Source organism: Delphinapterus leucas, chromosome 1 (genome assembly GCF_059928025.1).
Source record: "Delphinapterus leucas isolate spDelLeu-1000000601 "Yukka" chromosome 1, BTC_Dleu_Yukka2, whole genome shotgun sequence".
NCBI classification, from domain to species: Eukaryota; Metazoa; Chordata; class Mammalia; order Artiodactyla; family Monodontidae; genus Delphinapterus; species Delphinapterus leucas.
In genome coordinates this window covers 67,387,167-67,405,930 of record NC_143129.1, presented here as the reverse complement: position 1 = coordinate 67,405,930, position 18,764 = coordinate 67,387,167, and the positions used below count along the sequence as shown (strand labels likewise).

The 18,764-nt window shown below is 39.1% G+C and overlaps 1 protein-coding gene across 9 annotated transcripts in view; it reads left to right on the top strand.

The window, feature by feature from the left end:
• Positions 1 to 18,764, top strand: part of DCAF6 (DDB1 and CUL4 associated factor 6) — a 172,407-nt gene that overhangs the window by 135,402 nt on the left and 18,241 nt on the right. The window lies entirely within an intron of this gene.

Here is an 18,764-nt window from a genome sequence, read left to right as displayed (position 1 = left end):
CATATGTTTCTAAAACAAAGGGGAATATAAAACATAATATATAGCAACAATCAGAAATGTAAAATTAGTAGAGTTCCTCATGGGGAATACAGAAATGATGAAATAAGCCAGAAATATTGTAGCTACATAGAAATCCCTGGTTACCTCCTATTCTCACAAGGATTCTCATATAAACATCTCAAAATTGTTTTTGCTTTTGTGCTGGTGTTTATAGACTTTTTTAACATTAAGGTATATTTGGAGTAACTTTTCGCAAATTAGTCTGTTGGTAATTAGCACTTTCTAATTAAATTATAGTAGAATGGAATTTGTTTCAGGGCTTTTTGATTTTCTGACTTATACCCTGCATCCTAAGCACACAAAGCCAATTTCTACTTTTACAGTGAAGATTGCAACCTAAAAGTACTGTGTCGCTCTAAATGAGTTATAGAAAAGCTAAAACGTTGACGTGGAAGGCATTCTGTGTTATGGCTGTTGCCAAGAATTGCTCATACTCTACATCAGCCATATTCGGAGTGTCTCTGTATACACCTTATGCCTCCATATCTTACTCTGTGCCCTCTAACTGAAATGACCTCCTATTACCATCACCATCATCATCATTTTGGCCACCTCAACATGAATCTTTTTTTTTTTAATATTTATTGATTGATTGATTTTTGGCTGTGTCAGGTCTTAGTTGCGGCACATGGGCTTCTCTCTAGTTGTGGTGCGTGGGCTCCAGAGCACGCGGGCTCAGTAGTTGTGGTGTGCAGGCTCTCTAGTTGTGGCATGCAGGCTTAGTTGCCCCGTGGCATGTGGGATCTTGGTTCCCCAACCAGGGATCCAACCCGTGTCCCCAGCATTGGAAGGTGGATTCTTAACTACTGGACCACCAGGGAAGTCCCCTCAACATGCATCTTAAGCTGCTGTTTTTTGAAATTTTTCCTGGCTATACATTGCATAATCCCAAGTAGGATTGAACATATCTTCTGTGTGCATTTATATGTATCTCTTATGCTACCTGTAACGCTTTATTGTGTATATGTGTGTATATGTTTCCCTGTGTAAGATGTAAGCACCTTTAAGGCCAGCATACATACATGAATACATAAATAAAAGTTGACAAAGAAGACACCTTTTTATCTAAAACTATAGCTAACTAAATTTTTATTCATATTTCCTTAGATAATCCAGCTTATTGTCTTCTTCCTCTGCTTCCTAAAAGTTGAAATAAATGAAAAGCTATGAATTACTTTTTTAGGAGTCTGACAACATTTCCACACATTTGATGACTTGCTAGAAAGACTCACAGAACTAAGAGTCACTTGTAATCATGGCTATAGTTTATTATGACAAGGGAAAAACACATCAGATGGAATCCGGAAGAATCCAAGCATAAGCTTCCAACATTCTCCCACCCAGTGTGGTCCATACAATGTGCTCATTCTTCCAGCGATATAAAGCAGTTAACACTTGTGTAGTGTTTCTGCCCAGAGAAGCCTGCTTAATGAAGACTCGAAATCCAGCAGTTTTATTAGGGCTGATCATATAGGCACCCTCTGCACCCAGCCACAACCCCCTAAATTCCAGACCCTGAAGGAAAGTAGGTGTTCACCATGAATCACATTATTTGTACAGACCGTCTAGGCAAGCAGGTACATCAGGGTTCAGTGTCTCAGACAGGCAGAACAATGGAGGAAACATTACATAAAGGTCAAGTTCTCTTTAGAGGTAGAAGCATCAGGCCTGCTATCCTTTATTTTTATTTACTAACACATTTTGAGACAAAGAATACAATCTGCCTGCCCCCACCACCACCCAGACACAAAAGGACTAGAAACAGCAAGATTCTCTAGCAACTCATCCACCTCTCTTATTTCGGATACTTGTAAAAGGTATGTGTTGAAATGACTGAAATTCCAATCCAGAGACCTTGTTGGTGACAGTAGATGACTTAGTAACACTAACATGGCTTTTACTATAAACAAGTGCTTTAAAGAACTTAAAAGTATTATTTTTATTTACTTATTTATTTATTTTTCGGTATGCGGGCCTCTCACTGTTGTGGCCTCTCCCGTTGCGGAGCACAGGCTCCGGACGCGCAGGCTCAGCGGCCATGGCTCACGGGCCCAGCCGCTCCGCGGCATGTGGGATCTTCCCGGACCGGGGCACGAACCCGTGTCCCCTGCATCGGCAGGTGGAGTCTCAACCGCTGCGCCACCAGGGAAGCCCAAAAGTATTATTTTTAGAAACACAAGTAACATATCTTTTCTAAATTTCTATTCATAGATTCATTTGGCTAACAAACTTTTTTTTAATTGATAATTTAAAGGTAAATTTGAGCTTAACTCAGAATAATCACAAACTCTAAATTTGGAGGCTCAAGTCAATGAGGTTTTCTTTCTAAAAACCACTAAGTTAATATGAGAAAAATGTATATATAGTATAAATTAAGAGAATTGAACTTCGTATACTGGTATCTAGAGTTAAAATGAGCATATTCAGTGAGGCATAAGTAAGTAGAATTTAACTTATTCTTTTGTTTTAATATCTTTTGCCTAGGGAATGTTTCTTTGACACATACCATACCAACTTGGTTCTCGTCCCAAAGTCTTATAGCTGTTCTGAAAATAGAGAAAATATTTATTACAGAAACTCTCCTGTTGCAGGGGGCAGGGGAAGAGGCAGGGATTGAGAATAGCATCCGTATGCTTATAAAAACCTAATATTTTGATCTTTGAATGGAAAAAGTCAATCTCAAGTTTTATAAATAAATGCAAACTCAACTTATTTTTATTTATTTATGTATTGGCTGCGTCGCGTCTTCGTTGCTGCGCGTGGGCTTTTCTCTAGTTGCGGCGAGCAGGGGCCGCTCTTCTTTGCAGTGTGCGAGCTTCTCACTGCAGTGGCTTCTCTTTGTTGCGGAGCACGGACTCTAGGCACGTGGGCTTCAGTAGCTGTGGCACGCAGGCTCAGTAGTTGTGGCTTGTGGGCTCTAGAGCACAGGCTCAGCCAGTAGCTGTGGCACATAAGATTTGTTGCTCCCGGACCAGGGCTTGAACCCGTGTCCCTTGTGTTGGCAGGCAGATTCTTAACCACTGTGCCACCAGGGAAGTCTGCAAACTCAACTTATTTTAAGATGGAAAGATTTAATCTTTGATTAAGCCATCTTTTTCTACCCTAATATTTTGTTCTTTTACAAGCTATTTTAATAATATCAATAGTATTGATTAATTTTACCACTCTAGCTGTATGTTTTGTTGTTGTTGTTTTTTGGCCACACCACCTGGCATGGGGGATCTTAGTTCCTTGACCAGGGATGGAACACATGCCCCCTGCACTGGAGGCACAGAGTCCTAAGCACTGGACCGCCAGGGAATTTCCAACTGTAGCTATATGTAAATATGTTTTATAAAAGGATTTTTTTTTACCATGTTGAAAACAATGGGCAAAGTAATTCACTTTATATTTTTAGTGCTATTTAAGAATGTCTTTTTGTAGTTCAGCCTAGTTGTCTTTTTAACTACTAAATGTGCCAGTTTAATATCTTTTTTAAAAAATAAGGCTTATAGACTCTTTCTGATTGATGTAACTTTCTAATTTGAGCTTGGAGACATCTTAAGAAATTTTGCTGACCATTTTATAAACAGAATTTTCTAGAATATGAAGTATTAAAAATAAAATATAAAGACTCAGGGAAGAGAAAAGGATCAAAATGTAAAGTCAGGAATCTAGGTTTTATTTTCTTAGGTCAAATGTACTTCCTTCAGATTCACTGCCTTTTTTTCCCATCTATTAAATGCTATTTTCAAAATAAAATAATAGCTAATACTTTGAGATGTTTTTACTTTGAAATTCCCAGATAATCAGTTTTGTATTGATTAGTTAATTCAATAAACTATATGAACCAGACACTGTCGTGGATGCTGGTGATATAAGGATAATGAAGACACATTCTCTCTGAGCTGTTGGTTCAGTGAGATACACAGACACGCATAAATAATTACAACACAGTAATTGCAGTGATAGAGCCTTGCATAGGCAATGGGATTATTAAGGGCCTAATCTGAGGAAAAGGAGAATTGTATTTTTATAATTCTTGGTTTGTGACACACTATCATTGTTGATTCATGGCTCATTTTCTTTATTATTTATTAATGTAATAAATACCCATGAACCCACCACCCAATCCAAGAACTAGAAAACTGCTAGTACCTTAGATCTACCTATACTCCTCCTCATTCTGTCCCCCTGCCCACTATACCAGTGGTAATCATTCATCTGAATGTTATGTGTATCGTGCCTTGCTTTAAAAAACAAAGAATTAACAGATAATTACCAGACGTAAATGCAAAAACAATGTATTATTTAATTTATCTTACCCACTTTTGAACTTTATAAAAAAGGATATCTCACTATAAATGGGACTTGCTGTCTTTTATTCCAGTCAACAATATGTTACTAAGATTGATCCATGCTGTTATGTATAGCTGTTGCTCAATCAGCTTTACTGCTGTATTATAAGTTATTGTACGACTCTACCATAATTTATCCTTTTTCCTGTTAATAGGCATTTAGGTTGTTTCCAGTGTTGACCTGAAACAAATAGACTGCTAGATATTTCTCTAGCAAAGATGCGTTTATTTGGGATCAGTCAGAGAATTGCAGTTTGGAGTCTGCAACCATGATGAGCTACACTCAGGTGTCTCCCCCTCCCCCACCCCACCCCCCCAAGGGAAGGATAATGCTTTCATAGAGAGGAAAAGGAAGGTGAGAGGGCTATGGTAAATAAAGAGTATGGGTTTTCACTGGCTGAGTCTTTTTCAGGAAAGAAGAGATGTCTTCCTTCTTCCTATTGGGCTCTGCTGTAGTCACAGGACATGAGATCTCCCTCTTCCAAACTCCCAACTGTATTTAATTCAAATTTCTGTGTTTTAATTTTTAACATTTCCCCCTTTTGATCAAGACCTTTCTCTGAAAACATTGCTGATCAAGAGTCACGTTTTCTAGTTTTAGCTTTTTGTCCTTCAGTATCATGAAGGACTTTTGCTGGGTGTAGCATCTCACGTTGGCGGGAAAGTGCACAGATTAGAAGCCTATTAAGGTCACATTTGAGTAACAAGGAAGGAGGGGTAGCAGGGAAAACTCTAAGGTACTTTATGTTTAAAGGCCATGTGTTATCAAGATCATAGACATTGGAGATCACCTGAAGCATTATGTCATCATCAAAGGTTTAGCAACAGACTTCCAACAAGCATTTTCTGGATATCTGGGGAAAACTGTTTCATCAGATGTCATCTGCGTCAATTCCAGGAAATCTTTTCTTTCAGGTCACCAGATTATGTGCAGGTCCAGTCAGGGTTTGGTGCTTTCTTTAGGTGTCTCATGTGACTCTAAGAGTCTATTCCTTGGGAGTTTGGCAGCACAAGGGTTGGTTAGCAGTACTAGATAGGGGCCTTTCCAGCAAGGTAGAAGAGAGTTCATCTGGAAGTGTCTTTTTTAAAAGACAAAATTTGCAGATTGCAAGGTGTGATGTTTCAAGTTTTTGTCTCCCAAGGGCACACTGTGAAAAGATTGATCTGTCAAAAGTTTTTTTTTTTTTTTTTGGCCACACCACACGGCTTGCAGGATCTTAGTTCCCTGACCAGGGATCAAACCCGGTCCCCCTCCAGTGGAAGCATGGAGTCCTAACCACTGGACCACCAGGGAATTCCCAAAACATTATTTTTAATAGAAGCAATTAGGCTTTTGCAATATTAGAGTATCTCTCCTTTTATCAGTTTTAGGTCAAAAGAAGCAGAAGCCAAGTGCATTGGGCATCTTGTGACTATCTCAAAGGCTAAGGGTTTATGAGTTCCAAAAGGGGCGGACCTGAAATTTAGAAGGACCAGCCGCAATGCTTTTGGCCAAGGTATTTGGAGGGCCTTTACAAATTTTGACAGTTGAATCTTAATACCAGCAGTGTGTTCGACTAAATCAGAGGATTGAGGGTGGTAAGAACAGTAATAGTGGTGTAAAACTAGCCAACCAGCATAGACATTTTGAAGCACCTGGGCAATCACTGTGAAGTTAAGGAAGATTTCCCTAGGTAGGGATAATCTTTTCCAAAAGAAATTTATCCTCAGAAAAGGCAGTAGCCTGTCTGCAAGGGAAGGCTTTGGTCCAGTGTGAAAACATACAGACCATAACTAAAACATATTTATATCCATTAGATGGAGTAAATTGTGTGAAATCCATTTGCTGGATTTCTAATGGTCCATTAGGCAGTTTAAAATGTCTGGGAACAGTATGAACAGGCTTCCCTGGGTTGTACTTTGGAAAAGTGGGACAAGTGAGATATTTTTGCAACCTTATTAATGTTTCCCCATCAATACTGATTCATGAAGCCTAACATTTTTTTAGTAGATTAATGATTTAATGCATGTACAGTGGTGAGAAGTGGGAATTTTAGACTCCAGGGTAAAACTGGGTTCTTACTTGGTCCAAACCAGAGCTTTCTCTTTTTTATCACACCAACAGTTGTTGAATTTCCAATCTTGTTTTCCGTTTTCTGAGGCCAATTGTTGGGATTCTCTAGCCAGTTTTTCTAAATTATCATTTGGAGAAATATCCCTTTGGACTATGACAGTGGTTTGGCTACTGTTGGTTCCTTTAAGGGCAGCCTTCCTTTCAGAAATATCGGCAAGGTGATTTCCCTTAGCTTCCAGAGAGTCAAGTTTAGAATGCCTCAGAATCTTAATAATAGCTGAAAGTGGGAGGTAAGAGTATTGCATTCATAATTTCTGAACATAGGGGCCATTTTAAAATTTTATGTCCACCGGAAGTAAGGAAGCCACATTGCTTCCATAACATTCCAAAATCATGAGCTACTCCAAAAGCATATCTACTATTAGTATTGAGTTGGCTAAAAAGTTTCTTTCTGTTTTAAGTAAAAATAAAAGACATTTTTCATTTTCATCAAGAATTTTATTGAACAACATATTCACTAACTGAATGAACTTTTTTGGCCAACTCAAATGTAATATTGGCAGTTTTATCCTTGGCTAAAGTACAAGCCTGTGTAAGGGTGTGTAATTCAGCCTGTTGGGTCAAAGTAGCCATAGAAAAAGATGCTGCCGCAACAACACTAAAAGGAATTGGAGTAACATACCCAGCACAGTATTCGCCATTGTCACCTTTTAAAGAACCATCAGTGAGCCATGAGAAGTCGGCATTATTACCTGATGGAATTTCTTGTAGATCATCACGAGGAGTCAGGAGTTAGTTCATCAGCATTAAGCAGTCATGAGGGACTTTGAAAATGATGGAGGGGAGAAGAGTAGCCAGGATAAGGTATTACAACGTAGAAGAATGATGTGAAGGGCAGCTAACAAAAGGATTTAGCAGGAGGTGAGGTAGCTGGTAGAGAAATGTTGAGTGTGATGAGAATTCAGGAGAGCTTCTACTGCATGAGGTACAAAAATGGTTAAAGCGGATCCCATAATGATTTTCTCAGTGGCCTTAACCAAAAGGGCCGTGGCCTTAATAGCTCTAAGGCAAGGGGGGTATCCCTGTGCCACAGGGTCCAGTTGCTGGCTGTAATACCCTATGGGGCGATGTTTTTGGGTCAGCACCCCAAGGGCATTCCCTTTCTTTTCATATACAAAAAGAAAAAGGGGGATGTGGTAATTGGGATGCCCAAAGACGGGTGGGTTCATCAAACTCTCCTTTAAGGCCTTTAAAGTCTATGTTGTCTCCTTCTTCACATAAAATTGGGCCAGGGTTGTTATTGTTAAGGAAAACATAGAAATTTGGCCATAAGAGAGAAATTTGGAATCCAGTTTCGTCAATAACCAACCAAACCAAGAAAACCTCACAGTTGGCACTAGGTTTTGAGTTTTGGGAAACTTAGGACATCATGAAGTCTGTCAAGGTCTAGGTTTAGCCCTCGTTCTGATATCAGATGCCCTAAATATTGAATCTGGGTTTGGGCAAACTGCAATTTTTCTTTGGCAACTTTAAGCCTTTAAGGCTAAAAGCTTTAGCAAGTGAATACTGTCTTCCTTTGAGGAGGTTTGAGAAGGAGAGCAAAGAAGCAAATCATCCACATATTGCAAAGTAGAACCTCTAGGGAACTTTCCTGTTTTGTTTTGTTTTTTATATTTTTATTGGAGTATAGTTGATTTACAATGTTGTGTTAGTTTCAGGTGTACAGTAGAGTGAATCAGTTATATCTACTCTTTTTTTTTTTTTAGATTCTTTTCCCAGATAGGCCATTCAGAGTATTGAGTAGAGTTCCCTGTACTATACAGCAGGTTCTTATTAGTTATCTATTTTATGTACAGTCGTGTGTATATGTCAGTCGCAGTCTCCCAGTTTATCCCTCCCCATCCTTGTCCTTTGGTAACCATAAGTTTGTTTTCTACATCCGTGACTCTACTTCTGTTTTGTAAATAAGTTTCTAGGGAACTTTATATCAGCCTTCAGAATTTGTGATAAATAAGAACTCTTAGTAAAACGCTGAGGCATTACTGTCCAGGTGAAAATTTTTTGTTCCTAAGTGAAGGCAAAAAGGTATTAGCTAGCTTCATCACCTGGAATACTAAAGAATGCACTGCATAAATCAATTACAGTAAAAAAAAAAATTGCTTCCGGCAGGAATGGCTGTTAGTAACGTATGAGTGTTAGGAACAACAGTGTCAAGGGATGACAGTGTTATTTACTGCTCAGAGGTTCTGGACAAACCTTCACCCTCAGCCCTTACGTTTTCTCACCAGAAGAATGGGAGAGTTATAGGGGCTAGTATAAAGGGTAATGAGACCTTGAGCCTTGTAATCTTCTATTATGGGTTTCATGCCTTGAAGGGCTTCTATACTTAAAGGATATTAATTAATTCTGGGAAGAGTTTTGAGGGACTTATTTGAATTTTGATGGGAGGTGCACTGTGAATTTTGCCAACATCAGTTTGCCCATAAGGAAGGTGGTAGTTGATTCAATAGGGACAAATGGTCAGTGTTTCCAAGACTCTGCTCTACTTCTATTAGAAACTAAACAAATAAAAGATGTCGAAGGACCATTTAATTCACCTGGTGGGTTACTTTGATGACTACTATCAATTTCTAGAATTATTTCTCCCTTTTGGGAGAAATAAATTCCAGCATGATACTTCTCTAAGAAGTCTTAGTTTAATAAATGGGTAGGGGTAGAGGGATAGAGGAACTAAGGAGAATAGGGCATGTATCTCTCAAACACCTAAACAAGAAGGAATAGATTCAGAGGCAGGAACCCCCTTGAGGTTCATTAGAGATCCCCACTATTTGAATTGTTTATTACTCCGAGGCAGAGGCTGTTTTATAGTAGTGGGCTGAGCACTGAGTGTGGCTTTGGTGTCAGGCCTGGAAGAGATTCCCCAATCTGGAGAAATGTTTCTCCAAGCCAATTAAGAGGGAGGATCGGGAAAAGCCAATATTCCTCTGAGCTCCCATCTTTGAGAATTGGGAGGACATTGGAAAGGCTGATTAGAGGGCTGAAGGTGCTTAAAGCACTTAGTTTGTAACAGTCTCTTTTCCAGTGTCAGGATGCAACATTAGAAACAGAAGGTAGAATGGTAGTTGCCAGAGGTTGGGATAAGGGAGAATAGAATTGTTCAATGGACACAGAGATTCAGTTTTGAACAAAAAATTACATTCCAATCACAGTGTATACATATTCAGCAAGAAAACATCTTTGGCAAAAGGTTATACACTGTTAAAATGTCCTTATATAAGCTGCCTCTTTTGTTTGTACGCTGTTTGGGATTCTGATTTAATTTTCTAAGACATAACAGCATATCTGTTTTCATTAAACAGTAAATATTTGTTGCATGAGTGAGTAAATCAATTTTTTAAGCAGTGGGATGCTATAGAAATTATTCCAACTTGGGAGAAACATGAGTAGATTTATGTCTTAGATCATTTTGGCAGCTTCGTAGATGGCTGATTGGAAGGGAGTAAAATTGAAAACAGCAAGACTACATAAGAGGCTATTGCAGTAGGCCAGGTGAGAGATGATGAGGGGTCCAATCTAAGGTGATAGCAGTGGGAAATGAGAAGAGTGGACAGATGTATGTATGTATGTAATCATACATTTATTTAAGGGATGGTTTGTTTAATGCCTGTCTTTCTCCGTATTCTCTAAATGTTTTCGTTCAGTATAATATATTCAATGCCTAATTGTCTCCAATTATAATAGTGGATTCACCTATTTCTCCTTGCAGTTCTATCAGTTTTTGTCTCACGTATTTTGACCCTCTGTAGTTAGACATGCACATTAAGGATTGTTATGTCTTCATGAAGAGTTGATTCCTTTATCATTATGTAATGCTCTTTTTTACCCCTGATAATTTTGCCTACTTTGAAGTCTACTCCCTCTGAAAAAATTATAGTTAACCCCTGCTTTGTTTTGACTAGTGTTAGAATGGTATATATATTTTTTCATTCATTTACTTTTACTCTATGGGAGTCTATATTTAAAGTGAGTTTTTTTGTAGACAACAGATAGTTGGGTCATATTGTTTGATCCACTCTGACAATCTCCGTCTTTTGATTAGTATATTTAGAACATTGGCATTCAAAGTGATTATTGATATAGTTGGATTAATGTCTACCATATTCATTGGTGTTTTCTATTTCTTGCCCTTGTTGTTTGTTCCTATTTTGCTCTTCCACTCTTTTTTTGCCTTTTGTGGTTTTTTTTCTTTTTAAACATCTTTATTGGAGTATAACTGCTTTACAGTGGTGTGTTAGTTTCTGCTTTATAACAAAGTGAATCAGCTATACATATACATACATCCCCATATCTCCTCCCACTTATGTCTCCCTCCCACCGTCCCTATCCCACCCCTCTAGGTGGTCACAAAGCACTGAGCTGATCTCCCTGTGCTATGCGGCTGCTTCCCACTAGCTATCTGTTTTACATTTGGTAGTGTATATATGTCAATGCCTCTCTGTCACTTCTCAGCTTACCCTTCCCCCTCCCCATGTCCTCAAGTCCATTCTCTACGTCTGCATCTTTATTCCTGTCCTGTGCCTAGGTTCTTCATAACGATTTTTTTTTTAAGCTTCCATATATATGTGTTAGCATAGGGTATTTGTTTTTCTCTTTCTGACTTACTTCACTCTGTGTGACAGACTCTAGGTCCATCCACCACACTACAAATAACTCAATTTCATTTCTTTTTATGGCTGAATAATATTCCATTGTATATATGTGCCACATCTTCTTTATCCATTCATCTGTCGATGGACACTTAGGTTGCTTCCATGTCCTGGCTATTGTAAATAGAGCTGCAATGAACACTGTGGTACATGACTCTTTCTGAATTATGGTTTTCTCATGGTATATGCCCAGTAGTGGGATTCCTGGGTCATATGGTAGTTCTAATTTTAGTTTTTTAAGGAACCTCCATACTGTTTTCCATAGTTGCTGTATCAATGTGCATTCCCACCAACAGTGCAAGAGGGTTCCCTCTTCTTCACACCCTCTCCAGCATTTATTGTTTCTAGATTTTTTGATGATGGCCATTCTGACTGGTGTGAGGTAATATCTCATTGTACTTTTGATTTGCATTTCTCTAATGATTAGTGACATTGAGCATTCTTTCATGTGTTTGTTAACAATCTGTATATCTTCTTTGGAGAAATGTCTATTTAGGTCTTCTGCCCATTTTTGGATTGGGTTGTTTGTTTTTTTGATATTGAGCTGCATGAGCTGCTTGTAAATTTTGGAGATTAATCCTTTGTCAGTTGCTTCCTTTGCAAATATTTTCTCTCATTCTGAGGGTTGTCTTTTCATCTTGTTTATGGTTTCCTTTGCTATGCAAAAGCTTTTAACTTTCATTAGGTCCCATTTGTTTATTTTTATTTCCATTTCTCTAGGAGGTGGGTCAAAAAGGATCTTGCTGTGATGTATGTCATAGAGTGTTCTGCCTATGTTTTCCTCTAAGAGTTTTATAGTGTCTGGCCTTACATTTAGGTCTTTAATCCATTTTGAGTTTATTTTTGTGTATGGTATTAGGGAGTGTTCTAAGTTCATTCTTTTACATGTAGCTGTCCAGTTTTCCCAGCACCACTTATTGAAGAGGCTGTCTTTTCTCCATTGTGTATTCTTGCCTCCTTTATCAAAACTAAGGTGACCATATGTGAGTGGGTTTATCTCTGGGCTATCTATCCTGCTCCATTGAGCTATATTTCTGTTTTTGTGCCAGTACCATACTGTCTTGATTACTGTAGCTTTGTAGTACAGTCTGAAGTCAGGGAGCCTGATTCCTCCAGCTCCATTTTCCCTTCTCAAGATTGCTTTGGCTATTCGGGGTCTTTTGTGTTTCCATACAAATTGTGAAATTTTTTGTTCTAGTTCGGTGAAAAATGCCCCTGGTAATTTGATAGGGATTGCATTGAATCTGTACACTGCTTTGGGTAGTATAGTCATTTTCACAATGTTGATTCTTCCAATCCAAGAACATGGTATATTTCTCCATCTGTTTCTATCATCTTTAATTTCTTTCATCAGTGTCTTATAGTTTTCTGCATACAGGTCTTTTATCTCTTTAGGTAGGTTTACTCCTAGGTATTTTATTCTTTATGTTGCAGTGGTAAATGGGAATGTTTCCTTAATTTCTCTTTGAGATTTTTCATCATTAGTGTCTAGGAATGCAAGAGATTTCTGTGCATTAATTTTGTATCCTGCTACTTTACCAAATTCATTGATTAGCTCTAGTAGTTTTCTGGTAGCGTCTTTAGGATTCTGTATATATAGTATCATGTCATCTGCAAACAGTGACAGCTTTACTTCTTTTGTGATTTGGATTCCTTTTATTTCTTTTTCTTCTCTGATTGCTGTGGCTAAAACTTCCAAAAGTATCTTGAATAATAGTGGTGAGAGTGGGCAACCTTGTCTTGTTCCTGATCTTAGTGGAAATGGTTTCAGTTTTTCACCATTGAGAACAGTGTTAGCTGTGGGTTTGTCATATATGGCCTTCATTATGTTGAGATAAGTTCCCTCTGTGCCTACTTTCTGGAAGGTTTTTATCATAAATGGGTGTTGAATTTTGTTGAAAGCTTTCTCTGCATCTATCGAGATGATCATATGGTTTTTATTCTTCAATTTGTTAATATGGTGTATCACATTGATTGATTTGCATATACTGCAGAATCCTTGCATTCCTGGGCTAAACCCCACTTGATCATGGTGTATGATCCTTTTAATGTGCTGTTGGATTCTGTTTGCTAGTATTTTGTTGAGGATTTTTGCATCTATGTTCATCAGTGATATTGGCCTGTAGTTTTCTTTTTTTGTAGTATCTTTGTTTGGTTTTGGTATCAGGGTGATGGTGGCCTCATAGAATGAGTATGGGAGTGTTCCTCCCCCTGCTATATTTTGGAAGAGTTTGAGAAGGATAGGTATTAGCTCTTCTGTAAATGTTTGATAGAATTTGCCTCTGAAGCCGTCTGGTCCTGGGCTTTTGTTTGTTGGAAGATTTTTAATCACAGTCTCAGTTTCAGTGCTTGTGATTGGTCTGTTTATATTTTCTATTTCTTCCTGGTTCAGTCTCAGAAGGTTGTGCTTTTCTAAGAATTCGTCCATTTCTTCCAGGTTGTCCATTTACTGGCGTAGAGTTGCTTGTAGTAATCTCTCATGCTCCTTTGTATTTCTGCAGTGTCAGTTGTTACTTCTCCTTTTTCATTTCTAATTCTATTGATTGAGTCTTCTCCCTTTTTTTCTTGATGAGTCTGGCTAATGGTTTATCAATTTCACTTATCTTCTAAAAGAACCAGCTTTTAGTTTTATTGATCTTTGCTATTGTTTCCTTCATTTCTTTTTCATTTATTTCTGATCTGATCTTTATGATTTATTTCCTTCTGCTAACTTTGGGGTTTTTTTGTTCTTCTTTCTCTGATTGCTTTAGGTGTAAGGTTAGGTTGTTTATTTGAGATGTTTCTTGTTTCTTAAAGTAAGATTATATTGCTATAAACTTCCCTCTTAGAACTGCTTTTGCTGCATCCCATAGGTTTTGGGTTGTCGTGTTTTCATTGTCATTTGTTTCTAGGTATTTTTTGGTTTCCTCTCTGATTTCTTCAGTGATCTCTTGGTTATTAAGTAGTGTATTGTTTAACCTCCATCTGTTTGTATTTTTTACAGATTTTTTCCTGTAATTGATATCTAGTCTCATAGCGCTGTGGTCGGAAAAGATACTTCATACAATTTCAGTTTTCTTAAATTTATCAAGGCTTGATTTTTGACCCAAGATATGATCTATCCTGGAGAATGTTCCATGGCTACTTGAGAAGAAAGTGTGTTCTGTTGTTTTTCATTGGAATGTCCTATAAATATCAATTGAGTTCATCTTGTTCAATGTATCATTTAAAGCTTGTGTTTCCTTGTTTCTTTTCATTTTGGATGGTCTGTCCATTGGTGAAAGTGGGGTGTTAAAGTCCCCGACTATGATTTTGTTACTGTCGATTTCCCCTTTTATGGCTGTTAGCATTTGCCTTATGTACTGAGGTGCTCCTATGTTGGGTGCATAAATATTTACAATTGTTATATCTTCTTCTTGGGCGATCCCTTGATCATTATGTAGTGTCCTTCTTTGTCTCTTATACTAGTCTTCATTTTAAAGTCTATTTTGTCTGACATGAGAATTGCTACTTCAGCTTTCTTTTGATTTCCGTTTGTGTGGAATATCTTTTTCCATCCCCTCACTTTCAGTCTGTATGTGCCCCTAGGTCTGAAGTGGGTCTCTTGTAGACAGCATATATATGGATCTTGATTTTGTATTCATTCAGCCAATCTGTGTCTTTTGGTTGGAGCATTTAATCCATTTACATTTAAGGTAGTTATCGATATGTTTGTTCCTATTCCCATTTTCTTAATTGTTTTGGGTTTGTTATTGTAGGTCTTTTCCTTCTCTTATGTTTCCTGCCTAGAGAAGTTCCTTTAGCATTTGTTGTAAAGCTGGTTTGGTGGTAGTGAATTCTCTTAGCTTTTGCTTGTCTGTAAAGGTTTTAATTCCTCTATCGAATCTGAATGAGATCCTTGCTGGGTAGAGTAATCTTGGTTGTAGGTTTTTCCCTTTCATCACTTTAAACATGTCCTGCCACTCCCTTCTGGCTTGCAGAGTTTCTGCTGAAAGATCAGCTGTTAACCTTATGGGGATTCCCTTATATGTTATTTGTTGTTTTTCCCTTGCTGCTTTTTATATTTTTTCTTTGTATTTAATTTTTGATAGTTGATTAATATGTGTCTTGTCATGTTTCTCCTTGGATTTATCCTGTATGGGGCTCTCTGCACTTCCTGAACTTGATTAACTGTTTCCTTTCCCATATTAGGGAAGTTTTCAACTATAATCTCTTCAAGTATTTTTTCAGTCCCTTTCTTTTTCTCTTCTTCTTCTGGGACCCCTGTAATTCAAATGTTGGTGCGTTTAATGTTGTCCCATAGGTCTCTGAGACTCAATTCTTTGCATTCTTTTTTCTTTATTCTGCTCTGCAGTAGTTATTTCCACTATTTTATCTTCCAGGTCCCTTATCCGTTCTTCTGCCTCAGTTATTCTGCTATTGATTCCTTCTAGAGAATTTTTAATTTCATTTATTGTGTTGTTCATCATTGTTTGTTTGCCCTTTAGTTCGTCTACATCCTTGTTAAACATTTCTTGTATTTTCTCCATTCTGTTTCCAAGATTTTGGCTCATCTTTACTGTCATTACTCTGAATCCTTTTTTAGGTAGACTGCCTATTTCCTTTTCATTTTTTAGGTCTGGTGGGTTTTTATCTTGCTCCTTCACCTGCTGTGTGTTTCTCTGTCTTCTCGTTTTGCTTAACTTACTGTGTTTGGTGTCTCCTTTTTGCAGGCTATAGTTTCGTAGTTCCTGTTGTTTTTGGTGTCTGCCCGCAGTGGCTAAGGTTGGTTCAGTGGGTTGTGTAGCCTTCCTGGTGGAGGGGACTAGTGCCTGTGTTCTGGTGGATGAGGCTGGATCTTGTCTTTCTGGTGGCAGGTCTGTGTCCAGTCATGTGTTTTGTGGTGTCTGTGACCTTATTATGATTTTAGGCAGCCTCTCTGCTAATGTGTGGGGTTGTGTTCCTGTCTTGCTAGTTGTTTGGCATAGGGTGTCCAGCAGTGTAGCTTGCTGGTCGTTGAGTGGATCTGGGTCTTAGCATTGAGATGGGGATCTCTGGGAGAGCTTTCACCGTTTGATATTACATGGAGCTCGGAGGCCTCAGGTGGACAAATGTCCTGAACTCAGTTCTCCCACCTCAGAGGCACAGGCCTGACATCCGGCCGGAGCACCAGGACCCTGTCAGCCACAAGGCTCAGAAGAAAAGGGAGAAAGAAAGAAAGAAAAGAAAAGAAAGTTATTAAAATAAAATATAATTATTAAAATAAAAACATATTAAAAAGTGAGAAATAAGTAAAGAAAGAAGAGAGCAACCAAGCCAAAAAACAAATCCACCAATGATAACAAGCTCTAAAAACTATGCTAAAAAAGAAAAAACGGACAGACCCCAGGACAAATGGTAAAAGCAAAGCTACGCAGACAAAATCACACACAGAAGCATACACAAACACACTCACAAAAAGAGAAAAAGGAAAAAAATATATTTATCGTTGCTCCCAAAGTCCACCACCTCAATTTTGGGATGATTCGTTGCCTATTCAGCTATTCCAGTGATGCAGGGTACATCAAGTTGATTGTGGAGATTTAATCCGCTGCTCCTGGGGCTGCTGGGAGAGGTTTCCCTTTCTCTTATTTGTTCGCACAGCTCCTGGAGTTCAGCTTTGGATTTGGACCTGCCTCTGTATATAGGTTGCCTGAGCGTATCTGTTCTTCGCTCAGACAGGACAGGGTTTAAGTAACAGCTGATTAGGGAGCTCAGGCTCACTCAGGCCGGGGCGTCGGGGGGGGGGGGGCTTGGGGGGGGGAGGGAGGGGCGAGCCTGGGGCTGCAGAGGCTGGTGTGACATTGCAACAGCCTGAGGTGCGCCGTGTGTTTTCCTGGGGAAGTTGGCCCTGGATCACAGGGCCCTGGCAGTGGGGGGCTGCACAGGCTCCCGGGAGTGGAGTTGTGGATAGTGACCTGTGCTTGCACACAGGCTTCTTAGAGTCTCATGCCCGTCCCTGGTGTCCACGCTGATAGCTGCAGCTTGCGCCCGTCTCTGGAGCTCGTTTAGGCGGTGCTCTGAATCCCCTCTCCTCACAGACCCCGAAACAATGGTCTCTTGCCTCTTAGGCAGTTCCAGACTTTTTCCCGGACTTCCTCCCGGCTAGCCGTGGCGCACTAGCCCCCTTCAGGCTGTGTTCACGCCGCCAACCCCAGTCCTCTCCCTGTGATCCACTGAAGCCCAAGCCTCAGCTCCCAGCCCCCACCCGCCCCGGCGGGGAGCAGACAACCTCTCGGGCTGGTGAGTGCCGGTCGGCACCGACCCTCTGTGCGGGAATCTCTCTGCTTTGCCCCCCGCACCCCTGTTGCTGCGCTCTCCTCCTCGGCGCCGAAGCTTCCCTGCTCCGCCACCCGCAGTCTCCGCCCGCGAAGGGGCTTCCTATTGTGTGGAAACCTTTCCTCCTTCACGGCTCCCTCCCACTGGTGCAGGTCCCGTCCCTATTCTTTTGTCTCTGTTTATTCTTTTTTCTTTTGCCCTACCCAGGTACGTGGGGACTTTCTTGCCTTTTGGGAGGTCTGATGTCTTCTACCAGCGTTCAGTAGGTGTTCTGTAGGAGTTGTGCCACATGTAGATGTATTTTTGATGTATTTGTGGGGAGGAAGGTGACCTCCATGTTGTAATCTTCCGCCATCTTGAAGGTCACCTTTTGTGGTTTTAATTCAGCATTTTATATGATTCCATTTTCTCTCCTTTCTTAGCATAGCATTTATACTTCTTTTTTTACTTTTTAGTGGTTGCCCTAGAGTTTGCAATATAAATTTACAGCTAATTCAAATAACACTATACCGCTTCATAGGTAGTGTGAGTACCTTATAATAACAAAATCCTAATTCCTTCTTTCTGTGCCTTGTATCATTGCTGTAATTCATTTCACTTTAATGTAAGCATACATAAGCATATATATATGCGCATAGATAATGAAATGCTTGTTGCTATTATTATTTTGAACAAAGTGTTATTTGTTAGAATAAGAAAAGTAGAAGCTTTTATTCTACCTTCACTCATTCCTTCTTTGATGCCCTCCTGTTGTTTATGTCAGTTTATGTTTCTGACCTTTATTATTTTCCTTCTCTCTAAAGAACTTCTCTTGCAAGGCAAGTCCACTGGCAACAAATTTCTTCAGTTTTTGTTTGAGAAAGACTTTATTCTCATTCACTTTAGAAGGATAATTTTCCAGTGTACAGAATTCTAGGTTGGTGGTTTTGTCTTGTTTTTTTCTCTCAACACTTTAATTATTTCACTCTGTTCTCTTTTTGTTTCATGGTTTCTGAGGAGAAGTAGGATGTGATTCTTATCTTTGTTCCTTTATAGGTATGATTTTTTTTCTTCAGACTTCTTTCAGGATTTTTTTCTTTATCTTTGATTTTCATATTTTGAAAGTGATATGCCAAAGTATAGTTCTTTTTTGGCATTTATCCGGCAAGGTGTTCTCTGAGCTTCCTGGATCTGTTGTTCAGTGTCTCACATTAATTTGGGGAAATTCTCAGTCATTATTTTTCAAATATTTCTTCTGTTCCTTTCTTTTCACTGTGATATTCCCATTATGCTTGTGTTACACTTATTGTATTGATAGTTATCCCACAGTCCTTGGATATTCTGTTTGTTTTT